The 13,731-nt window shown below is 43.3% G+C and overlaps 1 protein-coding gene across 3 annotated transcripts in view; it reads right to left on the reverse strand.

Annotated features, from left to right (window-relative positions):
• Atp2b2 (ATPase plasma membrane Ca2+ transporting 2) overlaps nucleotides 1-13,731 on the reverse strand; it is a 333,232-nt gene that overhangs the window by 179,814 nt on the left and 139,687 nt on the right. For 2 of the 3 annotated variants that reach the window (XM_074044411.1, XM_074044412.1), the window contains exon 3: nucleotides 6,236-6,330. The exons of the other annotated variant lie outside the window; for it this stretch is intronic. The gene's annotated coding sequence lies outside the window, so the exon portion shown is untranslated. The remainder of the gene's footprint in view (nucleotides 1-6,235; nucleotides 6,331-13,731) is intronic. 3 annotated transcript variants of the gene reach the window in all.

The following is a 13,731-nucleotide window of genomic DNA, read 5'->3' on the forward strand; positions in this document are numbered from 1 at the left end:
TGTATGTGACAGACTAGGATGGCAGAGATAAGAGAGCCCTAGACTCTGTGCTCTAGGAGGAATAGAAGTTCATGAATTCCCTGCTGTTCACCCGAATACTCAGAGAGGACCCATTCCTCTGGGCCACACAGCTAGGAGGAAATGGGGCACAGATTCAAAGCAGACCTCTCCAGGCTCTTTCTGCAGCCCCATACCTCCTGTGTAGCTTATGTTCTAGTGAAGAGAAGCAATTAAACAACCAAATAAAACACCACCTAAGACATCCTATGACAGATGCACATCTGGAGAGCTGTAGGGACAAGGATGGGTGATGAATTTTCACTGGGTGCAAGAGACAGGAGGGATGTTTCTGCAGAAGAGGGAGAAATGAAACACCAGCAGGGCCTTCTGTTCTCTAGAGTAACAGATCAGAGCACTCACATAGTTAGCACTGTGTGTAGAGTAAGAATCACAAATGCCCAGAGTGCAGTGTGTCAGGGTGATTTATGCACAAAATGCTTGAGCAGGAAGTGCATGGGCTCGTGACACTTCTGCCCCTTGCCTCTGTTCCTGGAATGATCAGGAGGAAATTAAGAAGTGGCCAGTCAGAGATCTGGAAAACTTCTAGCACTGGGCAGGCCATTGAGGAGCCCTTTGGTTCCTTCTAGCGATAGGGTTCTGTAAGTTTTATTACTCTCAGCCTGTGGAGGGAAGCCAGGCACCTTCTTGATGCTGAGGAGGGGAGCCAGTTGCTCCAGGCAAGCCATGGCCAAGAGCCATGCCTGCAGGGAGTCCCTGCCAGACTCAGGTACAGCTAACAGTGTCAAGCATTTCCCTAGCAGGCCCTAGGCCATGGGTTAGCTCACCAGCCCCATGCAGCTCCTGAGGTAGGTGATGATGCTTAGGCTTCATCTACAGAGAGGTAAACTGAGTCAAGAGAGAGGCCCACAGTGAGAGGCTGACTATGTCTTGCCTGAGTCTGAGTACTGCATCTCACCACTGCTACCAGTGCCCCACTGAAGACAAGGTAAGTGGAGGGCAGGACACAGTGGCCAGGGGACTGCTCCTGGGCCCTGGTGTGTAGAGTTAGGACCAGAGGATTCTACTCTTGGCATCTGAGGATGGACACCTGGACAGGCTTCCTGTGTGATGCCAGGGACCTAGCAAGGGGCAAGGCCTGACACATGGGCTGGGGCCAGGAGATGGGGGTGGGCTGGTGTGGGCACATGGCCTATGGGAGTCCTCAGGTCCTCACAACCACTGTGATGCTGTGAAAGGTCAGAGAGGAGAGGTCACTGGCCCCAGACCGCACAGAAGAGCCAGATTTTAACTTAAAAACTTTCTCTATCACCCTATGTGTTCACTCCACTTCCTATGTGTTTTCTTATTTCCATCTCACCTTGGTGCACATTCCCCAAGAGACAGTAGAAAGGCACAGGTAGTACCACTCCAGGCTGGAGGTCAGGCCTCACCCAGTACAAGAATGGCAGAGGAAAGTAGATCTGCCTCCAGGGCCCACAGCCCACCATTAATGTGACTCGTTGTTGAGTTAAGCATTTCATTCTACCAAACCTGCCCTTTGGAAATCTAAGCATCCCCAGACATCCCCTTCCCCCACAGCCTCCCCTAAGATACCCTGTGCCCTGGGGACTTCTGTCCTTCTGAACGCAGGGACTTAAGACCTCTAGGCCATCCTGACTTCCTACTTCTGTCTTTCTGGGTGAATTAACTCAGTAATGCTTGCAACTGGACAAGCACTGGTTGGGTACAGCTGGGAGACACAGCCTTGCTAGGAACCCCAGGGGAGTGGTCCCTGCTAAGGGGCTTTTGCCCCCACTGGCCACATGGGACTGGGGTCCCTGGAGTTGGGCCATGTCAGATCTGGCAGCCTGAGCTCTGGGCTCTGTAACCCTGGCAGGGGACTGGAAACATATGTCCTTAAGCAAAAGAATACCAAAGATCACCAGCAAACCACAGGAGCCAGGAGAGAAGTTTGGAACAGACACTTGCTCCCTCAGCCTTCCAAGGGAGCCAGCCCTTCAGAGACCTCAACTCAGAATTCTAGTCTTCACCATGGTGAGACAACAAATTCTGGAAATTTTAAGCCACTTGGTTTGTGGTCCTGTGTCCCAGAAGCTGGCAAATGCTTGAGAGATGGATGAAGTCCCAGAGAAAAGGGGCCTGGGTCCTCACAATTCAAGGCAACTTTTCCCACTGGGGACCACAAGGAGAACAAGACTCACTGAGCAGTTGTTGATAAACCAGGCCCTATGTTGGACACATCATAGTTTCTTCCCCACTTAATGGTTGAGCATCCTCAAATAGCAGGGCCTCTCATGCCCATTTTACAGAAAATACAAATCCACTTGCCCAGGATCGCACAGGCAGGACCTGCACCTGTGAGGTGTGCATTAGTAAGCAGGACACATCCCCAAGTTGAAATAGTGTAGAACAGCTCCTGCCACTGGCAAGTCGTTCCCTGGAGCTCACAGTTTGCTGAATCAACTTCTTTGTTCCTGTGATCCCTGTTATTTGAACCCTGGGCTCATCTGGCCAGGGAAAGAATCCCGTTTTCTTTGTTCTCTCACTGAGGAAAATAGGATTGCAGGGAAATAGTCAAACTCCCTCAAAAGCTAAGTTGTTTAAGAATCCTCAAGTACTTTTAAAGCCCTCATTTGTGCAAATTTCCTCTCTTTTTACAAAGTACTTTCTTACGTTTTGTGTGCCCAGCACCATTTCTTAGATGGGAATTTTAGCCAGCATTGTGAATCTGCAGGTGCCTTACCTAAGGATTCAACCAATCAAGGATTGAAAAAATGTATTTTTTAAATTGCACCTGCACTGAACACGTATGGGCTTTTTACTTGTCATTATTCCCTAAACAATTCAACTATTAACATGGCATTGACATTGGTGTTACAAGTAATCCAGAGGTGACTTAAAGTATGCAGAAGGGTGTGGATAGGTTATAAGCAAACACTACATCATTTTATACAAGGGGCCCGAGCATCCACGAGCTGTGGAATCTGGGGGGAGTGGAGTCCTGGAGCCAGTCCCCCGTGGACACAAAGTCTGTTCTGCTGATTTTGAGCAGCAGTGACTTGCTTTGTAAACTGTGGTTAGTTATAACTACCTGACACATTGCTCTGACGTGAAAATCCTGCCAGTTGAACTGACTTATGATGATGCAATGTTTACCTGAAAGGGGTTCCGACTGTGGATCTTTTGGGTGACATTCTGGCACAGATTTGGAATCAAACATTTTCCAAATGTTTTCTGACTCAACTAATCCTGAGATTCCTTTTCTCTCTGGATGTCCTTCTTGGCAGAGGGCAGGGCTTGGTGACTCCCTTATCAAGCAAGTGCCATCTCAATACTCAGGTTGCTTCAGTCTTGGGTTATCTTGGTGGCCTCGCAGAGGAGGACCCTCCTGCTCTGGCCACAGACTGAGCAGTGAGGAGGCGTTAGGAGGACAGATCAGCCCTTCTCTGTCCCTCCAGTCTCCTGATGCCTCCTTTACCCCAGATCTCCAAGGCTCGACCAAGACTGGGACATACAGAGTTGGATTGTTGGTTTCCAACTCCACTTCACTGCATTTTGCTAAAACCTGGACTCTGGAGCCAGACTACCCAAATTCAAATCCCACCTAGGGTAGATGAATTAACACTGTGCTTCAGTTTCTCTTTTGCAAAATGAGGGTCATGGTCTTGTCTACCTCGTAGGGTTATTGCAGGGACTAACAATTAAGAGTTTAAAAATACTAAGATAAGGGCCTGGCACATAGTTGGCAGTATATTAAGTGACTACTCTGGTTATATGCATTGTTCTTACTGTTACGGTTATGAATTCATTTAGCCAACATGGATTAAAGTCCGTATGTGTGGTGTCAGATACACTAGGCTAAAATCTCAGCTCTGCTGAGCAATCCTGAGCATTTGACTTAACCACTCTGTGCCCTGGTTTCTGTGAACTGAGAATAATAAAGGATCTATGTCATAGGCTAGCAGGGCCATAGTAGAGCAAGGTCCAAAGGAAGAGGCATTGCAATGCCTGGCACATAGTCAGAGCTTAGTGACTCCCAGATGCTTTCACTATTATTGGTATTGGTGTGACCGTGATTCCCACTGACTGGCAGAGCAGACCCACCACAGCTGCTCTGGGAGAAACTTAAGGTCACCTTGAATAGATCTACTTTGAGGCTAGAAGTTCACCAATGGGTGCAGGGGGCCCCTCCTGTGCCCTTTTGGATTTTCCATGCCCATCCCCTAGGACTTAGACCTAGGGCTGTGAGCCTGCCCTTCCTGTGGGTCGCCTACCCCCATTCTCTCCTAGCAGCAAAGGGGTGTTCCTTATAAATCGTCTGATCATTGGACAGCCCCATAGCTTCACCACACCACATAAATGCCTGCCTGGCCCCACACACACCTCCCAGCCCCACTGCTCTCCTCACTGTCTCTCAACCCCACCAGGGCTGCTTGTTCCTGGAAGCCCTCAAACCTGCCACAGTGCTCTCCCTGAATCCTGGGCCCCAGACCTCTCAGTGCTAGCTGCTTTTACCATTAAAAACTCTGGTCAAATTGTCTGCCCAAGTGCTGCACCAAGAGGACAGGGGCCTGATAATGACTGTACATGGAGGGTGCTCAATAATAAGCACTGTGAACTGGCAAACAGGTGGCTAAGCCCTGGTTTCAAGCACCCTTTAGAGAGAAGGTAATGTGTCTGTATTATATAATAAAACAGGCTGAACCGTACAGTGAAAATGTCACTATTAGTGCCAACCATGGGCATGGGAAGCCTTTGGACCTACCTCAGGAGGAATGGAAGGACCACGTCTTCCCCTCCGCCACAGACGGCTCATAGATGCCTCTCCTCAACCTCCTTCCCCACCCATGTCTGCCACGTGCTGCAGAGTTAGACGCCCATGTTTCCATTCTGTTTTACTGATCATTTTATATTCAAGAGAGAGCATTAGATAAATATGTGGACAATTATGTGATGTGTTTGGAAACAGTCTGGTTCCTGGGTGATCTCTGAGGGAGGAGGAGAGAGACCCATGGCCATCTACTCCTTCCCTGATGTGGGTCTGCAGTTACTCATTGTCCTTGGCACGGGAGGGAGCAAGGGCAGGAGGAAACCAGTCAGAAGCTCAGAGAGGCATCCAGCTGCAAAGCTGCTGCTCTCTGGGTCTCAGAGAAGGGGCTCACAGCACCTACTAGTAAGGTAGGGTGAGATGACTCAAGCTCAAGCTCACAGGACGTCCTTGCTGAATGTAAGTTGGGCCTGACGCCAAAGGCTCAGAGGTACATGGGCTGGTGCAAGGGAGATGGGGCGTGTGGGAGCATGAACTCCAAAAGTTCCTACATCAGCACAGTGTAAAGTGGTAGAGCAAGGTCCAAAGGAATAGCTTTAGGAGTCCAGGGGGAGACAAGGTCAGTCCTCCCAAGTGGCCAGGGAATGTTTGCAAAGCTGCTGTCTGGGCGGGCTTTGCAAGGTTCAGTGATGCTGACCCCAGAGAGAGCATTGCCCCTTTAACCTGCATGGATTAGGCACCTGGTGTGTATCTTCATTCAACAGAATTTATTGAACACCTATTGTGTTTCTACTACTATTCCACCAACTGCCTTTGCTTGACTTTCTTAAGATGCCACTGTTGTCCCCATATTATGGATGAGGGACCTGAGATCCAGTGTGGCTGCCCTGGAGGTAGAACTGGTGTTCTGAGTTCAGCCCCTAAGCCCTTAATACACACTAAAGTGCCACAGTCACCTAGCTGGAGGCACCTCCTCTCTTGGCTCTCAGCACCATGGCAGTGAGTCCACTTGCCCCCTCCTGTAAGGCTCCATGTCTGTCCAAGTGGAAGAAGGAAGCAGGCCAGGCAAAACTGCTGGCCTTTCATACGGGTGCCTGTTTGTCCTCTCAGGGCAGAGGCAATGTCAGATTTTCCCAGATCCCCAGTGAGGGCTTGGACAGACCCTGGAGTGAGAACCGTCCACAGGTGACAGGAATGATGCTGCCTGAGTTCTATGCCAGTCTCCCTGCTCAATGTAAAAGGGATTTGGGGAACTTCTGCAAACCAGCCCAAACCCAGTGGCATCAGCACTCCACTTGTCCCGACACTGTGGCAGAGGGAGGGAACTGCCTCTAAAAACTCTGTGCTCCTGCTCGGCAGACTCTCCATTAGCAACCTTGCCCCACATGCACAGCAGCTTTCTCCTCCGTCTCCTCTGCCTCCAATAAAAGTCAGTCTCCAACTTACCCCTCCACGTCTTCTGGTTAAATGACAGATGGCAGGGTTTGGAAAATGGGGCCCATGTCTTGCTGACTCTGGGGACTGGGTAATGAAGTTCAACTCTGAAAAGCAGAGAGATGACAACGGTTAAGGATGGGTGACCCATTGGGGATTCAGGTTAGGAAGAAGCAGGGAAGGGAACAGTATCCCTCCTGGTGCTGGGCTCTGGGCTAGGGTCAACATCTGGTGGGGATGGAGATGAAGGAGAAGCAGGGCTGCCCCTCCTTACTACCTCCCTCCAGGGCTGGCCCTACCACACAGGAGCCAGCCCTTGTCTTCTGCATCAAGTCCTGCTGGGTGGGTTCCCCTCCCAGGCCCAACCTTTTTTCCGGGGGAGGAGGTTCCCCACTGGTGGGGAGCAGGATAGGGTCTCACAACTGTGGCTGGTATGGCCTGTGAGGGCAGAGGGGATGTGGTGGTGTGATTGCAGGTGTGTGGTCTGGAGAGATGGAGGCACCTCCCTAGACAAGTGGCTTAATCTTTCTGAGCCTCCTGGAGGGCAGAGAGGATACATATTTCTCAGGATTTTTGTGAAAGGTAATGACAGTATAATATGCATAAGAACTTTGGCTCTTAGAAGGGTTCAATAAGCAGCAACAGAAGCCAACTGAATACTACCTGTCTCTCTGTCAGGTTCCTTTTTATCTATCTATCTATCAGTCACCCACCCATCCATCCATCATCCACCTATCCATCCATCCACCCATCAACTATCCAGTCAATCATCATCATCCCATTCATCCACCCATTCACCATTCATCCACCCATTCACCATTCATCCACCCATTCACCATTCATCCATCCATTATTCCATCCATTCATCCATCATCCACTCACCCATCCATCCACTCATCATCTATCCAGCCATTCATCATTTCATCAATCCATCCATACACCATTCACCATCCATCCATCCATCTACCCATCATTCCATCCACCCATCACCCATTCACCCATCATCTATTGAGCCATTCATCGTCATTTCATTCATCCATCTATCCACCATCCATCCTTCCATCAATTATCTATTACCTATCAATTTTCTGTATCGTCACTTATTCATTTGTCATTTTTTATTTTGAAATAGTTACCAATTTTGGAAAGAAATGTACACAGACACATCCAAAGTTAACATTTTATATAACTATAGTGCATCACCAGCATCGAGCACGTGGCAGACAATTTATGAAGCTTATTCAGATTTTACCAGTTTTATATGCATCAGTGTGTAGAATTCTATGAAACTTTACATGTGGTGTACTGCACCACCACAGTCAAGATACAAAACTGCCCATCACCACAAGGCTTTCTTGGGCTAACTCTCATTAGCCCCACTCAACTCCCTCCCCACCCTTATCCCTACCCCTGGCAACCACCAACCTGTTCTCTATCTTACAATATTGTTCTTTCAATGATGGTAGGTATATGGAATGAGGCAATATAGAATTTTTGTGGAGCTGGCTTTTTGTTACTGTTTGCTTAGCATAATTTTCTGGGGATTCATCCAAGTCATTTTTATTGCTGAGTAGTATTCTTTGCATGGATGTACCACAGTCTGTTTAGTTATTTATTGTCTAGAGGACATCTGGTTTGTTATTTCTACCTTTGGGAAATTATTATGAACAATTCTCCTATAAACAATCATATACAGTTATTTTGTGTCAACATAACTTTTCATTTATTTGTGACCAATGCTCAAAAGGGCAGTTGTTGATCACATAGCAGCTGCTTAAGTTTTAAAGGAATTGCTAAGCTGTTTTCCAAAGTGGCTGTACCATTTTAGTCTTGCCATCAACATGGAAGTGGTCTGATTTTTCTGATCCTTGTCAGTATTTGGTGGTGTCATTATTTCCTATTTCAGCCATTCTGATAGGTAATGTTACCTCACTGTGGTTTTAATTTGTAATTCCCTAATTGCTAACGAAGTTGAATTTCTCATGTGTTTATCTGCCACCTGTATATCCTCTTCAGAGAAATGTCCTTTCATGTCTCTTGTTCATTTTTGAATTGAATTGTTTGGTTTTTTTAGTGCCGAGACTTGATAGTTTTTATATGTCAGATAACAGCACTTTGTCAGAGTTTGTATTTTGCAAATATTATCTACCAGCTTACAGCTTGTCTTTTCATCCATTTAACAGGTATTTTTCTTCAGTAGAGCACAAACTTTTAATTCTGATGAAGTTAATTTACCACTTTGTTCGTCTATGAATCATGCTTTTAGTGTCAAATCTAAGAACTCTGCTTAGCTCTAGATCCTGAAGTTCTTCCTCTTATATTTTTTTCTAGAAGTTTTATAGTTTTGCCTTTAAGTGTGTGGTCCATGTTGAGTTAATATTCATAGAAGTTATGAGACTTGGACTAGGTTGAAGTTATTAGTACTATTATTATTTTGCCTGTGGACATCTTATTGTTGAATAGGTGTTGGACATGGTCGTTCCTTCACTGTTTCTTTGTTAAAAATCACTTGGGCATGTTTGTGAGGCTCTGCTTCTGGGCCACCTGTTTCATTTCATTGATTTCTTTATTATCTCTATGTCAATACCACACAATCTTGATTTCTATATAATAAATCTTGAAATCAGATAGAGTGATCTTTCTTATTTTATTATACATTCAAAATTGTTTTTAGCATTCTATCTTGTTTGACTTACCATGTAAATTTAAAGATAAAAATCTTTCTGATACCTACACAAATTTTGCTGGGATCATGATAGGATGTGTAGAAAAGTGACATTTGACATTTGACATGTTGCACTTTTCCTTTACGAACATATTATGTCTCTTCATTTATATAGATCTTGGATTTCTTTCATCAATATTTTATAGTTTTTAGTATACAGATCCTATACCTGTTTTGTTCAATTTATACCTAAGTATTTCATTGTTTTGAATATTTTAAGTGGAATTGTATTTTACATTGGTGTCCACATGTACACTGCTTGTGTGAAATACAATAGATTTTTATAGCTTATCCTGTATTCTGTGACTTTTCTGAACTCACTTATTAATTCTGGAGGTTTTTGTTATTGTAGAGTCCTTGGGATATCTTATATACACAATCAAGTCATCAGAAACAGGTAGAGTTTTATTTCTTCCTTTGTGGTCTGAATACCTTTTTGTTTTCCTTTTCTTGTCTGGCTACAAGTTCTGGTACTAGGTTGAATATAAATGCTGAAATCTGGCACTCTTGCCTCAGTCTCTCTCACAGGTGAATCTTAGCATGTAGTTTTTAACTACATAGTATAATATTCTTTTTTTTTTTGTGAACAATCATTAGTTTGAAGAAATTCCTCTTTAATCCTATTTTTCTGATGATTTTATCATGAATGGGTGTTAACTTCGCTTTTCTACACTGATAGACACAATCATGTGATTTTTCTTCTTTAGCCCATTAACACGGTGGATTTTATTGATCAATTTCTAAATGTTGAACCAACTTGCATCCCTGAAACAAACTCCTTTGGTCACATTGCATAAGGCTTTTCATACGCTATTGAATTCTATTTGCTAATGTTTGTTAAAGACTTCCACATTTATCTAATGTCGGTCCCAGTTTTCTGTTTTTGTGTTAGCTTCACAGACAAATTGGAAAGTGTTCCATCCTCCTCTGTTTCCTGGAAGACATTGTATAAAAACAGTGTTAAATTTTTAAACATTTGATTAAAATCTCCAGTGAAATGGTCTGGTCCTGGGGATATCCTTTTAGGGAACTTAAAAAATTATAACTATTAAAAAAATTTAAATTATCTATTTCATATTGGATGAATTGGGAAAGGTTTTTGTGTGTGTGTGGTGCTGGGGGGGTGGAACCCAGAGCCTTGTAGGCAAGTACTCTACCACTGAGCTACATTCTCAGCCCCACTTTGAGAACTCGATCCCATTTCCAGTTCCTCAGATTTATGGGTGCAGTATCATTCATAGTGTTCCTTAGACTACTGGTGTCTACAGGGTCCGTCATGTTGACCTCTGCTTCATACCTGATTTTGGTCATTTCTCTCTCCCTCCCTCCCTCTCACATTAATATTTGTTCTAATTTTGTCAATGGTATCGATCCTTTCAAAGAATTAACTCTGCCTCATTGATCTTCTCTATTGTTTTTCTGTTTTCAATTTCACTTCTTTATTATTTTCCTTCTTCTGCTGTATTGTTTCCTTCTTCCTGATTGCATTTATTTTGTTTTCCTTTTCTTGGTTCTAGAGGAGGGAGTTTGGACAACCACGTGACACTTTGTATCTTTGTAATAAGGTGTCTATAAATCTCCCTCTCAACACTGCTATTGCTATGTCCCACAAATTCTGATATGTTGTACTTAAATTTTTATTCAATTCAACATAATTTAAAAATTCATGTTTAGAGATTTTTTGATCCATGAATTTTTATTTTTCAAATGGTTGGAGGTTTTCATATTATCTTTCTGGTATTGATTTCTATTTTGATTCCATTATGGCCAGAGAAAATATTATAATTTCATTCTTCTAATCTTTCTAAAGTGTGTTTTATGGCCTATCTTGGTATGCGATCTGTGTACACTTGAGAAAAATGTATATTCTGCTATTGTCGGGTGGAGTGTTATAAATGTTGATTAGATCCTGTGGGTTCACAGTGTCATTGGGTTCTTCTAAATCCTTGTTGATATTATGTCTAATTCTATCAATTAGTAAGAGAAAGTGTTGAAGTCTCCAACTATGATTGTGGCTAATTCTACCTTTTTTTTTTTTTTTTTTGGCAGCACTGTGGTTTGAACTCAGGGCCTCACACTTTCTAGGCAGGTGCTCTACCATTTGAGCCACTCTACCAGTACTTTCTTGTGTTGGGTATTTTTGAGATACACAAACTCACCCAGGGTAGCCTGGGCTGGCCTCAAATTGTGACCCTTCAGATTTCTGCCTCTTGAGTAGCTAGGATTACAGGTATGAGCCTCAGGCCCAGCAATTCTATCAGTTTTTGCTTCACGGACTTTATAGTTCTGTTGTTTGTACACTCACATTTAAGATAGCTATGTATTCTTCATGAACTGATCCTTTATCATAATATGCCTCTCTATTATTTTCTTTGCCATGAAGTCAACTTTATCTGATATTAACATATCCAGTCCTACTTTCTTTTGATTAATGTTAGTTAATATATTGTTCTTTCCTTTTACTTTCAGCCTTCCTATATCATATTTAAAGCATCTTGTAGATAGCATATGTTGGTTATGTTTTCAAATCCACTTTGCTATTATTTGCCTTTTAATTGGTATTTTTGGACTATTTTTATTTAATGTAATTATTGATACATTAAGGTTGAAGATTGCCACTTTACTTTTCATTTTCTGTTTGTTCTTTCTACATACATCTTGAACTACATTGGACAGTGCTATAAATTTTGCTTCAACTATCAAACACAGAAAATTCAATAAGAGAAGGAAAATCTATTGCATTTACATGTATTTTTGCTTACCGTGTTCTCTTCCTTCCTCATGTCCCCAAATTCCTTTTGTTTTAATTCTGTTTGAAAAAAATTTTTAGTCATTCTTTAAGATAGGTCTTGTGGCATCAAATTCTTTTAGCTTTCCTTCATCTGAGAATAACTTAATTTTTCCTTCATTCTCAAAGGACATTTTTGCTAGTATAGGATTCTAGGTTGATAGGTTTTTTCCTTCAGCATTTGAAAAACACTGTGTCACTTCCTTTAGGCCATTAAACCCCATTATCATTTAGATTATTTCCCCCATAGGTGAGGTATCATTTCTTTCTCACTGCCTTCAAGATTTTTTATTTCATTTTTGGTTTTCAGAAGTTTGACTATTTTTGTTTTGAAGCAGATATCTCTGGGTTTATCCTATTTGGGGTTTGCTGAGCTTCCTGAGTCTGTAGGTTGTCCCTACCTTGGCCAAAGGTGCAGTTTTCAGTTATCATTTATTCAAATACTTTTTTGGTCCCTGCCTCTTTCTCTTCTCCTTCCAGGAGTTCATTGACATGAATCTTTTGGTATAGTTCCACAGGTCTAAATGGTTCTGTTGCTTTTCCTGGTCCATTTTCTGTTTGTTATTTATGTATTCCAGTTTAGTGGAATATATATTATCATTTTATTCTGGTTTAACAATTCTTTTTTCTGTCTTCTCTAGTCTGCTATTAAGCATATCCATTGCATTTTAAATTTTTCAGGTACATTTTTAGCTCTAAAATTCCCATTTGGCTCTTTACTTCTTATTTCTTCTAGTTCTTTGGTTGTATCTTCCATTTCCTTTTTTTTTTTTCTTTTTTGGTAGTACTAGGGTTTGAACTCAGGGCCTCATGCTTGCTAAGCAGTGCAATAGCACTTGAGTCATTCTGCCAGCCCTTCTCATATTGGTTATTTTTGAGATAGGGTCTTGCTTTGTGCTCAGACAGGCCTGGACTGCAATCCTTGTAACTGGGATGATATGCACATGCAATTCTGCCTAGCCACCGGTTGAGGTAGAGTCTCATGAACTATTTGCTCAGCTGGCCTCAAACCATGATCCTTCTGATCTCTACCTCCAAAGTAGCTAGGATTACAGGCTTGAGCCACCATGACTGGCCCTTTCTTTTTTAAAACTTTGACTCACATGTGTTCATTGTTGTTCCCTGAAGCATTTTTGTGATGCCTACTTTGAAATCTCGGTTAGAAAATTCTAATATCTCTGCCATCTCAATGTTGGCATTTATTGATTATCTTTTTTTTCATTCAGTTGAAGGTCTTCCTCGTTCCTGCTATGACAACTGAATTTCAGTGGAAACTTGGCCATTGAAGGTATCCTATTATAAGACTCTGGATCTAACTGAAGTCTTCTAATTCAGCTGGATTCCTCTGACCCTACTCAAGCAGAGGAAGAGAGGTGCTGCTTGTTAATTCCAGGAAGGGGTAGAAATTCAGGTTTCCTAATCAGCTTCCATTAATACCTGAGGAGGAGGGAATTCTAGCTCCCTTCCTCTTAAGTGGGAGGGACAGGAGTCATGTGACAGCTCCCACTCTGAGATCTCCTATGGCACCACGGGTGGGGGGGAAGTTGGATGAGGTCTTGTTATGGGTGGGCATGAAATTCCTGGCTCCCTACTTGGCCTTCTTGGACACCACCTCAGTGGGGTATGGAGGTTTGGAGTTCCCCATTATAGCTTGGTGAGGGTGGATATCTAATTTTCCCCCTGACCCTTTGCAAGTATGGGTTGGGCCACTGTGTTTTCTGTGGTATTTGGCTGGAATACAGCAGTTATTATCTAAAAGTGTTCAGCTAGTGTTCCCCTTCCTGGTTCTTTACCTAGAGATAGCGGCCTCTTTGGTCTGCCTGTTGGCATTTTCTCATTTCTGGCTTTTTTTTTTTTTTGCCTCCAACTCTGAGATACATGAGGCAAAAGGAAGACTGAGTGAACTCACCACTGCAGTTTCTTGGGGCCTCAGGTCCCTAGCTGATGTATGCTCTTCTCACCATTGTTCAGAGTTTTCTTGAGTGGGTGCTCTAC

This window comes from Castor canadensis, chromosome 10 (assembly GCF_047511655.1).
Source record: "Castor canadensis chromosome 10, mCasCan1.hap1v2, whole genome shotgun sequence".
Classification (NCBI taxonomy): Eukaryota; Metazoa; Chordata; class Mammalia; order Rodentia; family Castoridae; genus Castor; species Castor canadensis.